This window comes from Corvus cornix, chromosome 1A, assembly GCF_000738735.6.
Source record: "Corvus cornix cornix isolate S_Up_H32 chromosome 1A, ASM73873v5, whole genome shotgun sequence".
NCBI classification, from domain to species: Eukaryota; Metazoa; Chordata; class Aves; order Passeriformes; family Corvidae; genus Corvus; species Corvus cornix.
Genome location: NC_047057.1, coordinates 5,486,970 through 5,502,327, shown reverse-complemented (window position 1 = coordinate 5,502,327; position 15,358 = coordinate 5,486,970).

Sequence of the window (15,358 nt, the reverse complement as noted above, 5' to 3'; positions counted from 1 at the left end):
TGGATCAGTGAGGGTCAACAAGGTAAGGCCAATCCTAGTCTATAACTTTTTTTTCAAGTATTCTCCAAAGCTACAGGAGCAGTGTCCAGGAGGAAAGCAAATGATTGAGACTCTAAGAAGATATTTACCTTATGTAATTTTTGGTTATTTTAAAGCTGGTGCCTAATCTAAGCTGTTTGGTCATTCTACAGCCAAGAGAGAAAGCGAATTTCCACTTTCCACTAGGTCAGGTTGGACAAATCACATTGTGAGGAAACATGTCTCTAGTTGTTGTAGCGGTGAAGCCTGACCAGAGTCCTATGTGTCTCTCTTGACTGGGGGACAAGTTTTGAGTTTGCTGATGTTAGGCTAAATGAATCCCACCTTTCTCTTTTATTCTTGGCTCTGGCAACAACTTGATACAGGATCACATGCCTGTCCTGTGTAACAACTGTTACACAACAGCACAGGAGAGGAAATTTCCTTATTTCATCAAAGAGCAAAGTGGGAGTGGTGTCTACAGCATATAGCATGGACACCCCAGCTAAGGAGTGCATCTCTGTTCTGGGAACATTTAATTCAAGAATTAAAGGCAAGTGTGTACTTTACCAATTTCCAGTGTGGGAACATCAATACACAGATGGAGAGTGCTTTGAGATTCATCAAGGTGGAATGTTAGATAACTTCAATGTATTATATGCTAATTCAACCTGCCTGAGCTAAAATTCTCCTTAATAAGTAGGACATCACACTGAGGAAGATTTTACAGTTCCAGGGCTTTATCAGCTCCACAGTGTTATTTTCTTTATTTCTCGATATACTCTCATCACCTTGTAATATCAGATGTAGTCTCATATTAAAAATGTGCCCTATCAATGTTTTTCTACCCCAGGTGTGTCCAAAATAATTTTTTTCCTTTTGATCATCATTTGTATGTTTTTTCCCTCTTTCCTCATTCTTCGACATTACTGATTGCTAATCCTGGCACCGAGTTTATTCTAGGACTGTGTTGACACTGTGTGTTGACACATTCTGTCCTGAAGGTGGGGAAATTTATGGAGCACAGTTCCAAGTACACAGCCCATTACTGTGTATTATAGAGAACTTCCCTCCTCTGCTCGGTGAAAACTTGTTATACCAGTTTAAAAATATGTGAGGTATGCATCTCCTTCCTCCAGCATTAATCATTAATTAACATGTGATACTGACATTTCTGGTTGCTACTTAATGTAGCAAAAACAGTATTTTATGCGCGTTTCTAATTTCTTCTATCATACTCCAGCATCAGTGGAGGGTGACACATCCAGCTGTCAGTGTCAGTACACTGGTAATGCTGCCCAAAACAGAGCTGCGAGAACAAGCCCATGTTTATAAAACTCCTCTTGCCAATCTGACTCCTCTGCCTTGTGTTACAGGCCAAAATTCATGTTTCTTCTCACAGAATGTGCTCACTGTATTTGCTACTGCAAATAGCTGAGAGTAGACAAACTGAACTAAACAACTGTGATCAAAGAGGATTTTATTCACCTGTTTTGGACTTTTTCACAAATAGTTTTCATTTTGGGTCTGTCTTTTCTTTTTCTCTGTATGTGGCCTGGATTTGATAAGAATTGGTAGAACTGAGCAGTCAGAAAGAAAACATAGACTGATGGGAAGCTATCTGTAATTTACTTGAATTTCAGTAGGCTTAGAAAGCTCTACAGTTAAAGTTCAGAGCCCCTTGTGCGAGGCAGTGTATGTAAAGTAAAAGAACAGGCAACAGATAGACAAAGTAGGGAAATAAATATGCACTGAGATATGAGATAACCATGAAAGAAATAGGGTTTAGCCAAAGTGAAGGTCAGGTTACGTTTACAGTCATTATGGTTGACTTAGTGTTGTGATAAACATGGTATTATCATGACTTGTTATTTGCATAAGAGTGGCCATAGGAAACCTCCAGACAAGAGCATGGCTTGTTGTACAAAGTACTGTACCAACAGCAGGTCACTATTATTGTTTGCAATCAGTAATCCCACACGAAATGTGTTCCAGGACTGATTCATACAGCTCTTCCCTGTGATTGACCACTTCCTTTTTTTGGCAGGGCACTTCCAGCCCGAGCCAAAGGAAGGCTTCAGTGTCACAGCACTCCTTGCTTTTCAGTGCCTAGCTGGCAGAATGCATTTCCAAGCAATGAGATAAACTTACAGTAACCAAAACTTGGGGCTTTGCCTGTGACTCAGTAGCAGTCAGATATCCCAGCCCAGATGTCACTTGCTGTCTCCCTCCTGCCAACTCTGTGGCTTTTGTTTTGTGGTCAGGCAGGTTGGCTTAGTGAAACAGCTGAAAACAAACAGGGCAAGATTGAATGCTCACTCCCCAGGTTTGCTGATAACACTAAACTGGGTGGTGAGGTGGACATGTGAGAAATGACAGCGATCTTGCAGAGACACCTGGATGGGCTGGAAGAGTGCACTAGTAAGAACTGTATGAGGTTTATTTAACTAGACAAGAGGCAAGATCCTGCACCTGGGACAACATAACCCAAAAACCCATTAGAGGCCAGGCCACACCTGGAGTACTCTGTTTGGTCCTGGTCTATGCAATTCAAGGCACAGTCAGTCTGGAGAGGTTCCAAAGAAGGGTCACCAAGATGATCAAAAGGCTGGAGAGCCTGCCCTGTGAAAAAAGAACGAGTTAGGTCTTCTCTCCTTGGAGAAGACTTTGGGGGACCTTATCACAGTATTCCAGCACTTAAAGGGTTACTACAAGGGGAGTGGAGGCTCTCCTCAAGGAGCCACATGGAGAAGACAAGTGGCAATGAGTACAAATTGCTCAAGGAGAGGTTTCATCTTCATATGACAAACATCTTCTATGGTGAGAACAGTCACTCACTGGAACAAACTCCCCAAGGAACCAGGTAGAACTGGAGGTTTTCAGTATGTGACTGGACAGGGTGCTACATAATCTCATTAAGGCTCCCTTCTCCATGAGAGACTGGACTTGATGATGTTTTGAGGTCGCTTCCAGCCTGGGCTGTTCTATGATTCAGTGATCATTTTGGGAGGTGCTTGTATCTCTTTTTTTTACCCAGATGTTTTTGCATTTGGTTTGAACTGCTGTGGGACAAAAACTTTAGGCTGAGGGAGACAGCTCTGAAAGCAGATCCACTGCTGTAGGGACAGGAATATTTCTGAGCTGCAGAGGGCAACTTCCATCCCTCCCCTGGGTGATCAGGGTATGTGTGTGTTGAGTTTGAACAGCCTGGCAGTTCAGAGACAATGGAGTCTTCTAGGTGGGCACTTCCTAGACAAGCACTTGAGATACCATCACTTGCTGTGAAAAATAGTGGAGATAGGATCTGTGGAGAGCAGAGACAGTCTTTATTATGTACTCTTTAGGAACGCCTGTAGCATTTAGCCCTGTTTGTGATTAAGCCAGAAGAATATCTAATTTCCAGCTTGTGTTATAAATTAATTGAGAAATGGCCCTGAGGCTGCTGTGGGCAGTGAGGTTCTTTCCCTGTACAGAAGCAGAGCTGGAGGCATCACGAGCTGTGGTTATTAACATCTCTCCAACCAACCTTCACAGTCTTCCTTCTGCCTTCTGGATACCCAGATTCCCAGCTGCCCCCTCCCTCTTTGGTACCTTATCTCCTCCCTGCACTGCAGAGGCCAGCTCACTGTCCCCAATCCCTTCTGCCTCTCCCACCATCACCCCCACCCCACCCATGCCTTGGGACCTACCCTTGTTCTGCAGAACTCTCTCTATTGCCTTTGTGGTTTCCTACTGCCTTCTCTCCATGAAGCCATGTTCCTCTTCCTTGCTTGATCTCATAGGCATACTAGAGAGTTGCCTAGGAAGTCGGATCTGATTTCTCTCCTCTCCTCTCCTTACTTCTGGTGTTAGTGCACCTCACTGGTGAGACAAGATTTGCAGGTACTAGGAGAAGGCTGCAGAGGAAGAAGTTGCTCCCTAATGAGTTGTGCTGCCTTCAGGCTTTGTCTGCAGTTCACCTGGGGGGAGAGAAAGGGAAGCTGGGGTGTATTTTTGGCACTTAGTACCTCACTTTCATTTAAATTCTAGTTTCGGCTCCTAAATCCTCTGTCAGATCTAATCTTTCATCTTTTCCTTCAGCAGATCCTACTCTGAGAGCAAATACTTCCCTTTTCCTGTGTTTTGTTTAGAGGGGAGTGGGACAGCTTTCTAATGGTGTTGCAGTATCTGGTTAAAAGTGGCTTGATTTTAATAGCTGTTCTTTGGCTTCTGCTATTTAAAACGTATATTTTCTGACATTTAATGATAAGTTTGTTCTCCCATACTCCCAATGAGTATAAACAACTGGTTATTTTCCAGTGTCAGTGAGTTTAAAATTAATGTAACTTATTTTCCTGTGGGGAATGGAGACATATGTCACTGAATTGAATTAAATATTAATCCTATTATTTCCAAAGGGGAGAAGTGCAACTAGAATCAAAGAAATATAGAAAATTATTTATTCCAAGAGAACATAAAATACATATACTTGGAAATAAACCTGTTTTTAATTAATAACCTTTTTAAATTGCTGTGGGGTTTTGTGGTTTGTGCTTTTTTCTTTTTCTTTTATTTACACTTTCTTTTTCTTTTTTATTTTTTAATTTCTGGTTTGATTTCTCTTAGAACTGAAAGTTAATTCTTCTAATGGTATTCCATTGGCCCGTGATATGTGCCTGGATGATCTTAATTCCAGTTCCCAAGGACAGGGTGTCCTGTGATACAGCGAGCTGTATTTTGCATTTGAGCTCTATTTTCTGTTTCAGCAGGACTGAATGGTTTATGGAGGAGGAGAGCAGGATTGAGGGGTTCCCTGTAGATCATGTTTGAGGGAAGGACTTGCCACTGTCATCCAGGATATTCTGGAAAGGGATTCTAGTGGGGCTGTGGGCTCTGCCCAGGGTCAACTTCAAGTCAGTAGAACAAATCCCAGTAATTTAATTATGAGCTGAATCAGGCCTTTACTAGACCAGGAAAGGGGTTTAGACTTCTGTAGCAGAATGTGGATGGACTTTAGACATTTAAATTCCATCTGCAATCCAAACAGTCTCTGTTTATCAGCCATTGAAACCTGCTTATGCCTTATCTCTTCAGGAGCCTCTCAGTTTTCCATGGAAGTCCAGTGGCTGCATATGAGGTGAATAGAAAACTTCAGCACAAACTTAACCTTGTCCAACAGACTGGCTCACACACTTTCCATCCTCAGCGTCCCTCAAGCTCAGAGTGTCCACAGTGTGTTTGGGATATTTACTTGTGAACTTGGGTTCTGAGACTGTACTTCCATAAAAACTGGACTGGGGAATACCCTTCATGGTTCAGAAAGTGAAATCAGAGATAAAAGCTTCTACTCAAGGCGTTACAAGAAGATGAAAGGAGGAAAGAGGGATGGGAATCCTCACCTCCAGATCTTCAGGGACAAATAATGCATTTTACATTGCCATTGATGGATAAAATAATTCCCCATTGTGGCAATCCCCTAATCCCACAGGACAAGGCTATTAGAGGATAATCCTAACCTAAATTGCACCCCTGTGTTTGAGCACTGGTTCTCCTAATGCTCTAGGATACAATTACAGAACAAGGCCTGGAAACCACAGCCTTTGTTCTGCCTTATTGCTTAATTGTTTAATGAAGTATTCACTTCATCTAAGTGAGTGCTTTGTAATTTTGTACTTGCATGCAGCTGGCAGAGGCAAAGAACTGGCTTTTTTACAGAATAACTTGCTCTTTGGTGGAAGAAGATGCTATTAAAAATATCAGGCTCCAATAGCAAATAATTTGAGAGATCTCTCCATAAAAAGGAAATCTCACCCTTGAAAGTGAGGAATGAAAGCACATCTGTTACTGCTGTTTTTTTCCCTTTTCCTCCTTGATGCTGTGCAAAGACAGATGGAAGAAGCAGTGGGACAACCAGTACCACATCTTGCACTAACAGGTCTGTTCTGAGGTCAGGACACTGCTACCATGTGTACCTCTCAAACTGGAATGGGAGAGGCCTCCCCAGCCTAGGAAAAAAAGAAGTAACCAAATAAGCCTTATATCAAGATAAGAGCAATATTCAAGCCCTTAAATAAATGCAAAGTCATACATATAAGTGCAAATAACATGAAAAAAATATTCTAAAAACTTCTATGGATTTCATCAGTCTGTTTCTACTCTTGAAAATATTCCTATGCTCAGGACAATGTGTCAGGCTCCAGCTCCTGAGTAGCTCCCTGATGAGGGTCAAGGGCTCTGAGACATCCATTCCCTACAAGCTGTGGGCAGGCAGCTCTGTACCCCTCATCATTTCAGGTGTTTTCATCTTTTGAAGCTTTTCTTCCTCTTTATAACTATAGAAGGAGCTTAGACAATTAGCTTTGGGCTTGGATATCATTTTTGGCTGGTGACCTGAGCTTCAGAGACAGGATATCAGGAGATTTGCAACAGGGTAGTGAGAGAGAATGACCCTGGGAACAGGAGAAAATAATTTGAATGTTGGAGGCTTTTTTGAGTTTCAGCCGTGCAGGGTCCCTTGCAAATGCTAAATACCGAAGAAACATTGCCGGTCTGTAATACCAAGCTTTTCTTTAGTAGCTATGAAAGTGTTTTATGAATAACATCAGTACACACAGAAGAGGTGAGGTCACCTGTGCATGAATCCCTTCCTCTCTCACCAGCCCTGCCTCTTGGGAGCTGCTGCCTATGGATACTTTCCTGGTTCTCACAAGGAAGGGTGCTGCTTCATTGAGAGCACATTGCTAGAGAGACACAGCTGTGAGAGAGGTTGTTCACAGTGGGTTCACTTGGTGCTTACCATGCAGACTCCACTGTAGGTGCTGTCCTTGTGAAGTCTGTGGAATGCAGATCATGGGAAGGAAACCATCACACAGTTGCATTTGAGGTACCAACAAACAGAACAGTATAGGGCACCTGGATGTGTACGGTAGATGCAAATGTATATAGTTAATATATTGTTCTTGGCCCCCCAAAGGTGACAAATGGATGACTTTTAACTGCTATGCTCCATTTGAAAGCAAGTACAGTGCAAACATTTTGTTTGTCAGGACATTTTGTAACTTGTTTGCATGCAACTACCATTTTCAACATCATTTAACTAGTCATTATAGACCTTTTAATAAATTATAGTCGTTAACTTTGCCTAGGGTAACCGAGGGCAAGATTTTAATTCAGGCAGTGAAGAGTCTGTCCTCTAGGCCTGTGTTCAAGATCACAAGAGTGTCAGAGCCAACATCAATTCAAGGACCAACAGGAACACACCTGGCTCACAGCCATCTGTTGTACCTTTACAATGCTGCTGGTTCCTGTTCATGCCAGTGCACAGAGATTTCTCAGGCTGCTGTTATCCATGCTCACTCCAAGCTGCCTCTGTGACCTGTTCTTGCAGTTGGGAGAGCTCAAACCTGGGAAGACCCTGGTTCCTTTGCCTTTAAGGACATACCTGGCAGCTTCTCTGTAGGGAGTTTCCTGCAGAGGCAGGGATCTGACTCATGGCTGCTGGAGACACCTCCTGGAAGAGCTGTCATGGAATAGCCACAGGCAGTCGTGATTCAGTCCCAAGCAGTCTCATTAGCACTTGATTTCTTAATGGCATCCCATATACACTTACATTACCAGCTATTTTTGCATCCTCCATGCAACCAACCACCGCCTTAACAGGAACTCTCTGTCCACACGAAAGAGTGGTGGTTTTTTTTTTTTTTATTTATATGGAAATGCTTGCATAAACTTTCATTTAAACCTTTTAAAATTTGTTTGTAATTAAGAAGTAAAAACCCCCTTTGCTTAAAACGGATGTTTTGTACCTTTTTTCCTAAAAAAATCACTTTAACTTCTTTGAAGAAAAGATTCAAAACAGGCTGCAAAAGTATTTATTTAGCACATTTTTGGCTTAAAATACTGTCTTGCCAGGTCTGTTGTTATTGCTACTTATCACTCTGAGGTAACATTTGCTTTTTGTTCCAAAGTTTCAGTTGTTTGCTTTTAGGGATGTTACTGGTGGTGGTTCAATATCTGTGGCTACAGATGGCCACAGTCTGAAATGGCTCCTGCCTGAACCAGCTTCTCCCAGTCAGGGAAAGCTCAAAAGTGGCAGAGAGGAAAACAAAGCCAAGAGCACAGGTCACCTCTGTCCTGGCTCTGTGGGAGCACACCTGCACAGCAGGGCTGAGGCTGTCTGGTGGAAAAGGTGTTGAATCACGACTGACTAGTCTGAGTGGAGCCTTTGTAGTGAAAACTGGCAAAGCAATTAAATTACATCTTCCACTCAGTCCACTGGTGAGAGTCGTCCAGAAGCTGCTGGGCACAAAGCTGGCATAACCTGTACCCCATTGCCAAGGGCTCCTGCAGGTTTGGCCTGGGCTGGACCCCACTTGCCACCTTATCGGTGTTCTTGTTGACCTGGCTGGGTTCACTGCATTCCACAGCTGGTCGTTCAATGTTGTTTATTTGAATTCCTCTGCTGCTCCAGCACAGCCCACTGTACTGGCTCTTTTGGTGTCTGAAGTTGTAGATTTCCCTCACTGTGGTGGCTTTGAACAGTGCATGTGCTCCCTATCCTTCTTCTACTGTATGGGAATTTGGGGAGAATCAGCTGATAAACCAGTGTTCTCTGAAATTCCAATTAATGAGAGTATCATGATAGGCGGTCATGCTCTCTTACTTTTCATGAAGCCAGGAGTAAAACTGAGGCTCAGATAGAGACACCTGGCATTTGTACTCCTTCATATTCACAACAGTGTAATGATTACCTTCACAGACTCTTGCAGGGTGCTCACCTGGCCTAAGGGATGGAATGACTCAGTAGGGTATCTGCATTACAATTGGAATATTGTTCCTGCTGGGAGAAGACTTGAGAGAATATTTTTATCTTTCAACAGCTCCTGCTGTGCCTTGGCATTTACAGTCCATCTGGACTAACACCTTCAGCAGTTTTTTCTCTGGCCAGCAGACTCTGGGCCAGCAGTGACAAGCACATTAGTTCATAACTAATGATGAACTAGCTAGTGAGTAGCACAGTTGATTAATTCTTATCATTCACTGCTTTTAGTGTGTCACACAGAACTTTAAAACTTCCTTTACATCTGGGGAAACTGAATCACGGCGAGAAGAGATGGTGCCACTTAGTTCACCTGTTAAGGTGGGTGAGGGAGACAGCACTGACATTCTGGCTGGCTGAGTTCTGGATGGGAGGCCCATCCTCTGGATCCTCTTCCTGAAAGCCTGAGGCATGAAGGATTGTCACAGTTCACTCACCTCTTCCACCTTGCTTGCTGACACAGCCTCCTTGGAAGGCCTTTCCAAATCACGTGTTCCCTCCAGAACCTCTTACCAATCTACACAGACCCATTTGGATCTAAAATTAAGACTCCCCAGGAAAGCCAGAACAGCCAGGCTTTCCCAAACTGTGCTCAGCTGAATGGTCCAGCTCCTGAGACACAGCTGTATTTCTCACAGGTGTATTCCTTAAAGCAGAACAGGGTCTCCTCTTGCTTCCAGAGATCTCCCTGGAATTTGGTACCGAGTTGTCTATCTTGAATCAGATTGCAACTGGTCCTCCACTGTAATCAGTGAGGATGCAAGGGCAGGGAAAGTAGAAGAAGAAAGCTTAGACTCCTGACTTGCGGGGCTCCGGGGGTACTTTTTCACACGTGCTGTTCGGAATAAAGCAGGGGCTCATTCCCTGGGAGCAGTCCAGGAGAAAAACAAGGCTGGCAGCACCGGCCTGGCGCGGGTCCCGGGAGCCGCTTCAAGCTGTGAGCTGCCACTGCCCTCTGCCGACAGTTCGGTGCCCTCACTGCAGAGGGAGGGTTCTCTGCTCCACGGCGAACGAGGAGTTCCGGGGATCTGCAGAAAACTGAAGGGATCCTCCCTCACACAGAGATTTTTAGTATTTATTGGTTGATTTTTCTTTTGTCTTTTCTCACTGTTGTAATTTAGATGCTACACATCAGTCAATCAATCAATCAATCACATATCAATCACTCTGCATCAAAGCCAAGTCCGCTATAAGCTGTTGTGCAAGGCATGACGTGTACAGGGAGTGAGAGCTAAATTTCCCCTGTAGAGTTTGTGGTGTACAGGGACAACTCAAATAAAACATAGTGAAAAAAATTCAATGATCAGCCCCATTTTACCTGTAAGTCACTGAGATACTAAAAGGTCTACCTGAGCCCACAAAATGCAGCTCTGGTACTCCGCCTGGAAGTCAGATTAATTCAAAGCAGAAATAAACCACAAGTCCTGACTGCAAGGAGAATGCATCACACTGTTAGCATCTTCTTTTTTTTATTTTGAACTTTTTTTCATCACAAGGTTAGACAACTCCTTAGCTCAACCAAAGCTGCAATTCTTATGTTGTTTGGGGGTAAAGCAGGCAGAAGCAATGACCTGTGATAAACAGAAGGTTGGACTCAACAGTCACATTTCTGCCTCTGCCAGTTTGCCCAAGGTCATAGTGGAGTTTTGTGAGAAAGCCAGGAAGTGAATCAGGGTTTATTTGTTTTGGTTTTGTTTTGTCTGTTTTATTGTTGTTGGGGTTTTTTTTTAGTCCAGGGATTTAAAATCTTTTATTCTTTTTATTTATGTTTCAGAATTATCTAAAAAATTACTTATAGAAATATATTTAAATATTATAGTGAATGGGACAGAAAGGTCTAGGACATTTTAACAGGTTTTTTTTAGCCTATGAACTGCTACTGAGCTCTTTACCGACTTTTCCTGTGGTAAATTCACTGTTTGGGTTCGTTATGAGTGCTGAATAAATTGATGTTGTATTTCAACCATCCAGTACCTCATAAAGATTTCAGGCTGTCAATGGAAATATTCTTGGGCTGCTTGCTCTGAATAAATGCTCATGTGGAAAAAGACTAAAAGCTTACAGGAACATCCACAGACAGCAAAGAAAAAGGACTTTTACCTTTGACAACTTCCACTTTACTGTGATGAGTACATGGTAGGGACTAAGTGTTTTTTCATAGGCTCTGTAAAAGGATAAAGTTTTCTCTTGCTGCCAGACAAATGCTATTCCCCATTTCAAGCATCAAAGGCTTCTGATTTCAGTGATTCGGACCAGTTTCCAAGCCCATTTGTGGGGAGGAGATATCAAAATCTAAATTCCTGAACTTTAGTGCTGTCATTTTATTTAACAGATTATAGCATGAATTATAGCAACTATAAAAATAAGTAATAATATTGATAATTAATAATAATCTCAGGCTAATGAATAAGAGGCTGATCATCCTTGCATGTTCCCAATGAAAAAGGGGTAAATTAGGTCAGTTTTCCAGTCCTCTGTGTGGGTGCTCTGGAGAGCACCTCAGTGTTTCTCCTGCAGGGCCTTCTTTCAGAGAGCTAAATTCTTTCATTACACTGCTCTTTCATCTGTTATGTCTCAGATTTGTGGACCCATGTAAGAATGAGTACTTCAGTCATGTAAGAATCTCAGCATTCATTAAAACAAAATTAACCCCCAATGAGGGAGAGAGAAAACCAGAATAAGAGTTCTGACTTCACACTGAGGTCTCAAAACCAAATCAACAAACAAAAAAAGAAAAAGCACACTAGTGAGGTCTTGAAAGAGAAGGGAGATTAACTCAGAATTATTCACCATGTCTATATTTATACAATATCCTAACCCTCAGAATAGGGATTTTTGTTATAGGATTACCTCCCTTAAACAACAGATGATAAAGTTCTATTGGCATGAAGGGTGTATTTCATTAAACAGGTACAAGAAACAAAATATTCTTATCTAGACTGAAGACCACATTAGGACAATTACTTCATATATTCATTTCCTTTTTCCTTTCCCCTGTGTTCTATATATGATTTACTAATTCTTTATTGTTTCTTTCCAGAAGCATCACTCCCTGTCTACGCTGAGAATGATTTTGGGCCAGGAAGTGGAGAAGACCAAAGCAGGTATATATATCACATTATCCTTGATGCTGGCAGGGCAGAGTTGACAGGGAAAACATCACCCATCTTTCCAAACATGATTTCATCCACTGTAATTGTTTATAGGAGGACAGGTCTGGAATAAAACCTGAGCGCCACTTTGGAAAACCTCACACCTTCTCTGTCATCAGCAGCTGAGGCAGCCTGAATGTCAACATTCCCTTATTGCAGGGAATGTGTCCTTAAAAACTCCTTCAGGAAGCAGAGCTGCTTCTGCTCCCTCAGACATGGCCTATTACATCAGAGCTCCTGACAGGGCTCTAACGGGCCAAGTGACAGACTCAGACACTGCCATCCATACCTGTGCTGCCTTCCTGGGAGGGGATGTTCCCACAGCAGAAATGGTGGATGAGATCAATACCTAAATCCATGTTCAATCCAACAGGTTAGTCTGCACTGCCATGGAAGTGAGGTTAAAGAGTTGGTGGGAAAGTTTATTTTCAGTTAACTCCAGAGCATTACAAATCTTGGTTTTGGCAGGCTGAAAATATCATCCTACCTCTAGGAGGGAAAGTTAGTATCTCATATTAAGTAGCTGTAAATATTAGTCATGAATCAAACCCATTTTAGTAGTACAAATTCCATTAGTTATTTTAATATCTGGTTCTGTTTTAATTTCTTTGTCTATAACAACCATAATCAATAAAATATACAATAGCCCTGTGATGTTCCCACTATCATGACTCCAGGATACCAATATTTAAAATAAGTTTTAAAACTCATTGTATGAAAATTACTACACTTGGGCACATCAAAGTTGAATGAACTCTTTTCCCCTTTCCAAATACACAGTGGTATTAGTGGTATATTTCTACTATTTTCTTTTCAGAAAATCTATGATTTTGACAAAAATAATTCCTAATATTGACCATAAGCAGCAAGGAGATGGTACATCATACTGTGGAGAGTGTAAGGTGCAGCTCTGAAGGTTTCCTCCTTCCTTTGCAAGTGTAAAGCAGGATGGGAATGCATTATTCAGCAGTGAAATTCAGAATTAGTATAATTGAGGTGCAATGCCAGTGGAATCAAGACAAATAATCCTACTTGTTGCAGTATGAGATTTGTCCGATAGCTTTAGGTCTTCATGGAAATTTAACCATTTGTCTAGTCTCCTTATTTCTCAGATAAGGCAGCCAGCATTTCCATGAGATTATTTAAATGTAGAATTATTAGAAAAGTTTGCAGCTACAGAGATAGATGGGTTTTACATAAAATCTCTGCTCTTTGTAGCAACCCAGTGTGATATTGAGAAAGATAATGGTCAGAAAGTACATTGCCAGGCTCCTAATGAGAAACTGTTGACAGTAGAATTACCCCAACATTCATCAAAAAGCCAATAAATGTCAAGCAAGAGGCCTTTGATGCAGTAGCTCGTAATTCCTGTTCAGAAGCCTTTGCAGTCACTTCAGGGCATGCCATCATCCTGCATTTCTGCTGATTTTACTGAAAACTTTGTTGCTGAAGAAATACAAGGAGCAGGTGTCAGCATTCCGAGTGCCACTGCTACAGGGCCACGGGCTCACTGTGAGACCTCAGGCACAGCACATTTGGCCTCAATTTCCCCATCTGCAATACAGGAATGGCAATACAGGAATTACCCAGAGGCAATTCTGTGAAGGACACACTGCTGCCATCCAAATGCTCAGAAATCATGAGCTAGATGGTAAAAACTCTGGTGCTGACTCCTGCCAATGAGGTAGTCATGCATTTTTAATGTTAACTATGTCCAGCTTTTTGGGCCTTTGTAGGATGTATTTTCAAGCTCTCTCTTCCACAGCTACAGGAGATTACTTCAAACCAACCCAAAACTAATTCTTATGCAGGCTGCTGAATTCTGGGTTGGGTGGCCTCAAGGAAACTGCATGACGTTTATATAAAAGCTTATATAAACTGTTCTTGGGCTCTGTGGAGCACAGAGGGTATAAATACCTTGCCCATTACCCAAATCCTCTGTTTAACTCTACCTTCAGTACATATTCCCCAAGTGCTGTGGTGAGGCAGGTCATTGCCTGGTCCATGAACTCGGAATCACCTTGTGCCATGTGTTATTTGTCACTGCTCACTGGCTTTTCATTTGCCCTGTTCATGAGGGGAGCCTGAAGCTATATCACAAGTGATATGATCATATCCTCTAGATTTTGCTTATGTATCTTTTCTAAAATTTCCAGGTAGAGGCTCAAAGCCATTCCTCTAAGGCCTCCATGGACTCTGAGGCAGTCCCCTTCATTCCATTCAAACTGGCAATTCCTTCCTTGCATATCATGACTGGTTTCCTTTCCAGCTGTTCCTGTATATATGGATGGAAAATGTTGGTCATTTCCAAGGATAAGCTGTATCCTAGAGGCTGTATCCAGTTGGAGTCGTACTTAGTTTCCAGAGCCACATGCTGTTAGGATGGCTTGAAACTAGGCTAATTACCTGGCAGACTTTGCTGCAGAGAGATTCTTCAATAAAAATGGAGGGGGTGACAAGGGATAGGCTCCTTGCTATTTTGGGATAAACTCTTCCCTCAGGCAGCAGATAACCATGGTGGTAAGGCTCCCCATCTATCATTTGGTTTGCTGTTTCTTGACTGTAGTACTTAATTAACAACTCTGGAACTGCTCTGTTTCCCAGGAATAGCCTGTAAATCCATTAAATGAAACAATAAGGGCAGATGTGGGCAAAAATAAAAAGCCCATGCAAGACAGAAATGAAAAATTAAGTTGTTTTTTCAGTCTTCAGAGGCCAGTGCGAGGATGTTTTAAAACCTTCTGAACCTTTTCTGTCTAGTGGTTCAAGCAAGAGGGAAATGTTCCTGGGGATGCCAACATTTTTAGAACCGATGATTGCTAATTACAAAAGCCACTAGTGACAGGACAAGGCAGAGTGGTTTGAAACTGAAAGAGAGGATAGGTTTATATTATATTATATTATATTATATTATATTATATTATATTATGAAGAAATTCTTTAATTTGAGGGTGGTGAGGCACTGGCACAGGTTGCCCAGAGAAGCTGTGCCTGCCCCATCACTGGAAGTGTTCAAGGCCAGGCTGGATGGGGCTCTGAGCAACCTGGTCTAGTGGAAGGTGTCTCTGCCATGAGGTTGGAATTAGATGGTCTTTAAGGTCCCTTTCAACCCAAACCATTCTAGGATAATCCTACGATTTTATAATTGCATAATTATTTAAATACTGTGAAAACTGAGTTAAAACAAAAATATTTTTTCTCTTTAAGATCTGAATGGAGTTAATGCCAAACCCTATCTTGTGTAGATGGCAATCAACTGCAGAATTTCTAAATATCTGAAAGAATGTGCTCATCTAAACTGTCACTCATGGTTTTAGATGGCCAGTGAAACCATTTTATTAGTGCAGTTAGCTGAAAAGGGCACTGTTCTGCCACAATCAGATAATGTACT